We start from the raw sequence: 8,737 nt of genomic DNA, 5'->3' as shown, positions 1-8,737 counted from the left end.
GACTCGCAAGAGTGCTAGACTGGATCTGACTCTTTGTAACTCGGAGTGGGGTTTGAGATTCAATAAGGCTCAAGTTAAGCACCTTCCTACGTTCCAATCGGACCAATGCCCGCTTATGATATCCCTGAATGGATATGCTCCTCTCACAGCTCTTAATCATCCCTTTCGATTCAGGCGGCATGGCTAACACACGAGAAGTTTGCTTCCTTTGTCAGCGAGAAATGGGACACGACTGCTGTAATACCCCGAACTTTTGGGTATTTCCTAATAAATTAGTTGGTAATTTAAAAATGATTTTAACAATTTAAAATAAATGTTTTAATAGTTTCTAATTAAAAGAAAGTATAAAAACAGATTTTCAGTTTTATTTTACCATTATTTCTGAAAATTAAACCCTAATGATAGCCCTATCTATATAAACCCTCAAGCGCTCCAAACTCCCGTGTTACATTGACCTTCAAAAAAAAAAAAACTTCATCTTTTCGTTTTGCCGCCATCACCATCTCCCCACCTTCAGCCATCTTTTCTGGTAGGTCAATAGTTTTAATTTTCTCTTCCCTTGGTATTTTGTTAAGGTAGGTTGTAGGATTAAAGAAAAAGAAACAAATTATTGTTTTGTAGGATGAGCAAAAAAAAATTAGCAGTTGAACCCCTTGTATTATTGTCGTCTTCACCGCCCAGTTCTTCTTTAATAATTTTGTCCTTCATCTATACCAATAGGTTGTGTGCGTGGTTTTGGAATTGTAAGAACTCCTTTTAATTATAAAAATTGTTTTAAATATTCAAAAGCATCTCTTAACCATAACCTAAATACGATAAACATTGGCTAGTAATTTGATGTTTTTCTCATAATTTAGTTTTGTATTATTGTGGTAATACGAACAGTAGTATTATAAGAATGGCAATCCGACGCATTCCATCTCCATTGACCTTGGCTCTAACACATGGGACTTGCGTTTAGCTGCATACCAACGTTTATATACCCACACTAACTAAGTGACTATCGTATACTAATTTAGGCTTGTTATCATTTAATTGTAGACGGGGACTACTAGGTGACTTCTTTGAAGACTTCGTACCTTGAGAAATCACCGCACGCTCAAGGTAATTTTCAATGTCCATCATCTTTATATCCCGCCAGGAAAAATATTTTGGACATACCTATGTGTTTTATTATGTGATAGAAATGTTAAGTGTTTTGTACATAAGCTATGTGATTTGAATTGATGAGTATTTTCTTATACTATTAGCATTATGGAAAAAGAGTAATTGAACTACGTACTATATATACTCATTTCATGAAAGTGTTTTGTTTTCTATGTCCTACGAATTGAATTGCTAGTACCTGCTTTGTTAATTTACAAGGGTGGGCAATATATTGTGGAGTATATACGATAAGCTTCCTCTTTGAGTTACACTAGTGGATGAAGCGTTAAAATAAAAGCGATAATGTTGGACTGTAATCTTGGTAATACTTTGTGATGACTACTTGAATTGCTTATGTGCTTGAACCTTATTAAAATACTAATTACGTAAAGTGGAATATCAGAGGGAAAAGCCCGTAAGGGTAAGGAACAGGTTGCCCTTTTAGATGTTGTTCTATCGGTGCACTTTAGTGGAGACCCGGTAAGCTTCTAGTAGGTTTCTATTATTTTGTATTAAACTTTCTGCTTAGTCTTCCTCCTAATGCTATCGGTGCGCGGTCGCGGTGACCCATAGTAATTAGTGAGGGGTGTGCACACTAGGGACATTCTGTACTCATCTTGCTTGGCCATTCTCAAGGGTTACGCGCGACCCTTAGCGTACTCTTTCTCTCAATTAATTAATATTGATCTTATGTGATAAGTTAATAATGGAATTATTAAATTGGTACTTGTTGTTTAATTAATTATTTTATATACTCAAAACATTTTCGAAACTAAAATTATTTATTTTACGGGATGGAGTTGGAATTACTCAGTTTATCTGATTTTTGGGAGTTCGTCTCTCTTGTCTCTTTTCTATTTATTTTTGCAGGTTGGTAAAGGTACTTGGCTACGAGTGAGGGGACGCTTAGAATAATCACCTAGTCAAGGGACAATTTCTATTTTAGTTTAAGTTGAATTTTGTTATTTATTTTATGGAAATTTATTGGTTGTAATATTTTATTGGCCACCTTTTAGACCACTTAGTTAATTTTGAATTTAATGGTTTTAAATGGTTTTGTTGCTTTGCATTTAATTTCTATGGATAATAAATGTAGCAGTGACACTCCCAAGGTTTGGACGATCGATTTATTAAATAAAAACAGGGTTTTTGATTATATAAAAGGTCCAAATTTTGGGGGTGTTACAAATTGGTACCAGAGCTTAGGTTTGTTTTCAAAAAAAATTAAAATTATTTTCTTTTAGGAAAATTGGGATTAATAAGAGTAGGTTAAAAATTGTATACGGGTTGTTAATTTAAATAGGATAAAATAAGTACTAAGTTAGTAAAAGCCGTGAGCGTGGAAATACGTTAAGGGGATTTTATGACTTATTTGAAAGTACTTGTTTAGTACTTACATTATGTTGTTTTCTTCTTTTTTTTTTGTCTTTTCTTAGATGGTTCTTACTAGAGTAACTGCAAGGAAACAAACTGCTAGGAGAGGTCCGGGTGTTCGAGTATCGACCCCGTATGAGCTACGAATTCGTGATGGAGAATATGTTCCGCATTTTATTAACCGGTTAAGAGCTTGCATGGAAAGCTATAGGTTGAATGACTTACCAGAGGGCAATGATTTTCATACTCCAGCTAGGCAAGCTGAAGTTTTAATAAGAACCCTTCCTATAGTAGGACCGCTAGCTCAAGTAAGGAGAGTATAGCCGTATTTTTGTGAACGGGGAGCCTAATACCCTAAGGTACAATTATATGGGACGTTGGTTCTTGGATCTTATCCACTTGGAGGGCGAGATGATTGATGCTATTACTGCTTGGGACTATAATCGCATGCCGGATAATCAAAATAGTGCCCCAGAAACAAGCGAATCCTCCGGCTCCGATTAAGAAGCCGAAATTAATCATTAAATACAGGAGAAACTAGAAATTAATAAGACCATTACTTACTATGATTGTTGGATACATTTTTTTTCGTGAAGTACTATTACCAGTATCATGAGTATTAAGTAGTATGTGGATTGAAATTAGCTATTAGCTAAATGGTTTTAATGATAATTGTTAGTTACTACCTGCTTTAATGACTATTTTTTTTTTGTTTCGTCACTTTATCATGGATGAAATGGGCTTATACATAAATATAATGTGACAAGTAGGAAAGTCTTGTTGGTTTACAAAAGCAAAGGAAGAATCAATATTAGTAGGGAATAGATATTTAGTATAGAGAGGTAACAAGTCTGACACTATTTCGTGGGTTTTCATAATTTAGAGTCTAAGAGTTGTAGTTAGCGGGTGATATTTACCTTGCGTGACCTTATAAGTGTGCTCAAATGTGTTTTAAACAGTAAATTCTCTTTAGTGCAATTTTGTCCTATATTTTAGCTAGTTTAGGTTTGGTCCATATTGGTTTACACCATGGAATGTGTGATGATTGACTCAGCATTTTTTTTTCTTTTGGTGGGTATCAATGAACTACTACTGGATACCGAAAATGGGAGGTGAGCTACAACTAACGAAGTACAGTACCAGTTATTCTTAATAGGTGCAATCAATAGGATAATTGTTATGCTAATTATTTAGGTGCAATTGTTGGTTCATGTATAACTACTATGAGTTTAAACGCATTAGCTGCGTTGAAATATGTGTGGTGATAACACAAATGTTAAATTGTGCAGATTGTGTATGCAAAACTATAACGTATACACTAGGTCTCGTACAAGAAGAGTAGAACAAATGGCTGAAACCCCGGAACAACTTGCTGCTAGATTAAGGAACCTTGAACAGATAAACCAGACTATGGGTTTGTTGTTGCAGCAACAGTTGCAAAACAACAACAACAACAACAACAACAACAACAACAACAACAACCATGCTGACAATGACCCGCAGGCTACCATGGCTAAGAAGCTAGCCGCATTGAAACCCCCACTATTCCTAGGTAAAGAGGATCCGTTGTTGGTTGAAAACTGGGTACGTGATTTTGACAAGATCTTCACTGCAGCTGGTACACCTGATGCTCAAAAGGTGGATCAGGTAACTTTCTACTTGCGCGAGAATGCTGACTTATGGTGGGAAAGACAGGGTCCTACACTAAGAAACCAAGAGAACTTTGGCTGGGATGCTTTCAAGTTCGCTATCAAAGGACGTTTCTTCCCTGAACACATAAGGAGAAAGAAATACAATGAGTTCAGTAGGTTCAACCAAACTGGGGGCATGAGCGTGCAAGAATATGCTGAGAAGTTTAACGAATATGCTAGGTTCTGTCCCAATGTGGTACCTGATGAGAGAGCTAAGGATTCGAAATTTGAAGATGGGTTGATTTTCAGAATTCAGAAGAAAGTGATAGCAGCTGGCGCAACAACAACATTCCAGGAAGCATATGAAAGGGCTTGCAACACCGAAAGGGTGATAAAGCGTGAAGAAGAGGTGAAGAATATGCACAAGAAGAGAAATAATGCTGAAACCTCCCACCAGCAAGGGTATGACAAGAAACCTCGCTATGGAGGAAATAGTAATGGCTATGGCAATGGCTATGGAAATGGAAGTGGAAATGGTAATGGTGGTGGCTACAGGTCTAATGATCGTTACAACAACAATAACCGCAACCACCAAGGTCAAGGAAATCAGAATCAGCAAGGATCCCTTCCTTGTAAGAGATGTCACAAGAGCCATCGAGGTCGTACTTGCCAAGGTGACCCAATCACTTGTTACGAATGCAAGGAACCTGGACATAAGGCACGTGAATGTCCTAAGAGGCAGGGGAATAACCGTCAAGGTCAAAATGGCAACAATAGTAACTATGGAGGCAACTATGGAAGGAACTCGAACAACAATGTCAATAGGCATACCAACAATGGTAATGGTGGAGCAACAAAAACTAACCAGAACAGTGGCAATGGGAGGACCAGCAATGGAAGGATATATGTCATGAACCAGAATGAGGCTAACATCAATGCGAACGTTGTGACAGGTACTTTTCTTGTTAAATCTAAGCCTGCTCACTTACTTTTTGATTCAGGGGCGTCTCATTCTTTTGTATCCACTTCTTTTGTGAGTAAAAATGCGTTGAAACCTTCATCCTCGTGTCAAGCCAATATAGTGATACCATCTGGGGAAGTTGTTCTTTGTAAATCCCTATACCAAAACATTCCCATTAATGTAGCTGGAACTGAGTTACCTGCAGACCTTATCCAGTTTAACCTGACTGATTTTGATGTAATATTGGGAATGAATTGGCTTAGTAAGTACAGGGATAGAATTGAGTGTCACACCCATAAAGTGTCTCTTAGGGGGGCAAGGGGGAATAGAATTTCTTACCAGGGAGTTGTGTCTAAGCCTGAATTCAGCATTGTGTCAGCCATGACTTTTCATTCATACATTAGGAAAGGTTACCCCATCTACTTATGCCATGTGTAAGATGTGAATGTAGAGGAGAAAGCCATAGAACAGATTCCAGTATTAAGAGAATTCCAGGATGTATTCCCAGAAGAAATCCCAGGAATGCCACCAGCTAGGAAGTTGGATTTCAAAATAGATTTAGTGCCTGGGACAGGAGCTATTTCCAAGGCACCATATAGGATGGCACCCGCAGAGATGAAGGAGTTGAAAGTGCAGTTAGAGGAGTTGCTTGAGAAAGGGTACATTAGACCGAGTGTCTCACCTGGGGAGCACCTGTTTTTTTTTGTAAGAAAGAAGGATGGGAGCATGAGATTGTGCATTGACTATCGAGAGTTAAACAATGTCACAGTAAAGAATAGGTATCCGTTACCTAGGATTGAGGATTTATTTGATCAACTAAAGGGTGCTGGGATCTTTTCGAAAATTGATTTGAGGTCGGATACCACCAGTTGAGGATTGCAGCAGAAGATATACCTAAGACAGCTTTTGGCACAAGATATGGCCATTATGAGTTCACTGTCATGCCTTTTGGACTCACAAATGCGCCAGCAGCTTTTATGGACCTTATGAATAGAACTTTTTAGCCGTATTTGGATAGGTTTGTTGTGGTGTTTATAGATGATATTTTGGTGTACTCGAGGGATAAGGAAGAGCACGAGGAGCATCTAAGAAGAGTGTTGGAGATACTCCGTGAAAAGCAGTTGTATGCTAAATACTCTAAGTGTGAGTTTTGGCTAGAGAAAGTAGCATTCTTAGGCCATTTGATATCGAAAGAGGGAGTTGCAGTTGACCCATCTAAGATTCGAGCAGTGACTGATTGGCCTCGACCTACTAGTGTGACAGAAGTAAGGAGTTTCTTAGGTCTTGCTGGTTATTATAGGAGATTTGTGGAAGACTTTGCTAGGGTAGCTCAACCAATGACAAATTTGATGAAAAAGACAACGAGATTTCAGTGGGATGAGAAATGTGAGCAAGATTTTCAAGAGTTGAAACGAAAACTTACCTCTGCACCAGTCTTGACATTACCCTCGGGAGTTGATGGCTTTGAAGTGTATAGTGATGCATCAAAGAACGGTTTAGGGTGTGTACTTATGCAACATGGGAAGGTTGTAGCTTATGCATCGAGGCAACTTAAGCAGTATGAGAAGAATTACCCCACACATGATTTAGAGCTAGGGGCAGTGGTGTTTGCTCTTAAGATTTGGAGACACTACTTGTATGGTGTGAGGTGTAAGGTTTATACAGACCACAAGAGCTTGAAGTACATATTCACTCAAAAGGAGTTGAACATGAGGCAAAGAAGATGGCTAGAACTGATAAAAGACTATGAATTGGAGATCTTGTATCATGAAGGAAAGGCAAACAAGGTAGCTGACGCATTAAGCAGAAAGACAAGCCACACAATGAACGCAATGGTGTTGGCAAGGGAGTTATGTGAGGAGTTTCAAAAGCTGAATTTAGAAGTGATGGAGTGTAATACCCCGAATTTTTAAAACTCGATTAATTATGCTTAATTATTTTTATTTAGCTTAAAATCAATTAAAATCCTAAATTCGAACTTTATTTTTAATTAACGAAGTTTTATTTCGCTTGAATTTTTAAATTGCTACACGATTTATTTTTCAGTTTATAATTCAAATTCATATTTACGAGCTTAACTCCCTTTTTAAATTTTAATTATTTTCGGATTTCTAATAATTTCGAAACGTTCTTATTTTATTCAAAAATTAAATTTATTTTTCGTTAACAATGTTTCTTATAAAGAATTATTTCAAAACTTGATTTTTAATTAAACATTTCTATTCCAATTAATTTTCTAAGGTAGCACCAATTTTCTGAATTTTTTGCCTAAGTAAGTGAAATTACGAAAATGCCCTTACAAAGCCAAAATTCCATTTTTGTTCTCCTCTTTACTCTCCACGTACACAGCAAAGAAGGAAACCATTTCTTCCTTCTTCTCTTCCCTCAATTCAGTCCACATTCAACCCTTAAGCCCCAAGCAATTTTCCTTCTCATACACTCTACTTGACTCTACAAATTAGCCACAACTTCAATTGAATTCCAATAAAAGACAAAAATAAAAACAAAAATCAAATTTCAACTCTCAACTTTCAATTCTCCTGTTTTGTGTGATTCGAACCACCAATAACCACCACCACTGCCGCCCCTTTCTCCCCTTCACTGCGCCCCCATTCCCAGCCACCCTCACCACCATCTCCGGCGCAACACCCGACCCGGCACCTCCTTATTTTTCTCTCCTCCTCGAAGTACCGCACTCCCCTGCCTCCCTCGTCTCTCCCTCTGCCGCACCACCATCCCGCAACCACCACCGATTCCAGCCACCTCACCGTTCCCTAAATAAACCCCCTGCATCCACCCTCACCGCCTGAACGTCGTTGCACCTCCGCGAACCAACCAACTCACTAATCTGCCGCCTCTCCTCTCCCTTTCGCACGACCTCCCTCTCCTTCCTCGTGGCTCTGCCGCCGTGAAAACCCCCCCACTACCATCGACCTAGCCGGCGAAATACGGCAGCTCCGGTCCACCCAGTCGCCGCCGTCCTTTCCTCCTCCCTCGTGCCCTGCTTTCCCCTGTTTCTTCGTGCTTCCCCTGTTTCTCACCCTTCTCTCTCTCTTTTGCTCGACATTCAAAAGTCAGAAAACCCAAATTCCTTACTTGAATCCTATTAAACCAAAAATAAAAGGGCTGGGCCCAATTCTAACCACTTGGGCATTGGGTGAGTTAAAGATGATTTATAATTTCAGATTTTAATTCATCAATACTTATGTTTTAATAATTTTTATAATATATTTATTTATTAATAAATTGTTATTATTTTCAGGTTTAAGTATCAATTTTATGAAAATAAATGATTACTTAAGCATTGAAATTAAATAAAATGGATTTTTAAATGATGATTTTAAAAATATATTTTGACTGAAATTTTGATGTAAATAATATTTTCGTTAATTTATGAAATTTAAATAATGTAAATCGATTTATGAAATATATATATTTTTGATTAAAATGTCGATTAATAATATTTTCATTAAATTATGAAATTATATTTTTATTAAAATACGTTATTTATAAATTTATTATTTATAAACTTAATATTTATAAGATATCGATTTTAGATTATTTGTCGATTTAAATACTAATTTGATAATTCAATATTTTGAAAGAAATTGGACTCGGGGCTCAG

General features: G+C 37.4%; 1 long non-coding RNA gene across 1 annotated transcript; it reads left to right on the top strand.

Moving 5' to 3' along the window:
- Positions 1-393: 393 nt before the first annotated feature.
- Positions 394-2,479, top strand: LOC130462072 (uncharacterized). The gene is made up of 3 exons (XR_008922204.1): positions 394-529; positions 1,042-1,104; positions 2,017-2,479. It is a non-coding gene; the product is annotated as an uncharacterized lncRNA (long non-coding RNA).
- The last annotated feature ends 6,258 nt before the right edge of the window (positions 2,480-8,737 follow it).

Source organism: Spinacia oleracea, chromosome 5, assembly GCF_020520425.1.
Source record: "Spinacia oleracea cultivar Varoflay chromosome 5, BTI_SOV_V1, whole genome shotgun sequence".
Lineage (NCBI taxonomy): Eukaryota > Viridiplantae > Streptophyta > Magnoliopsida > Caryophyllales > Amaranthaceae > Spinacia > Spinacia oleracea.
Note: the sequence above shows the minus strand (reverse complement) of the source record. Positions and strands in the feature narration are given on the sequence as shown.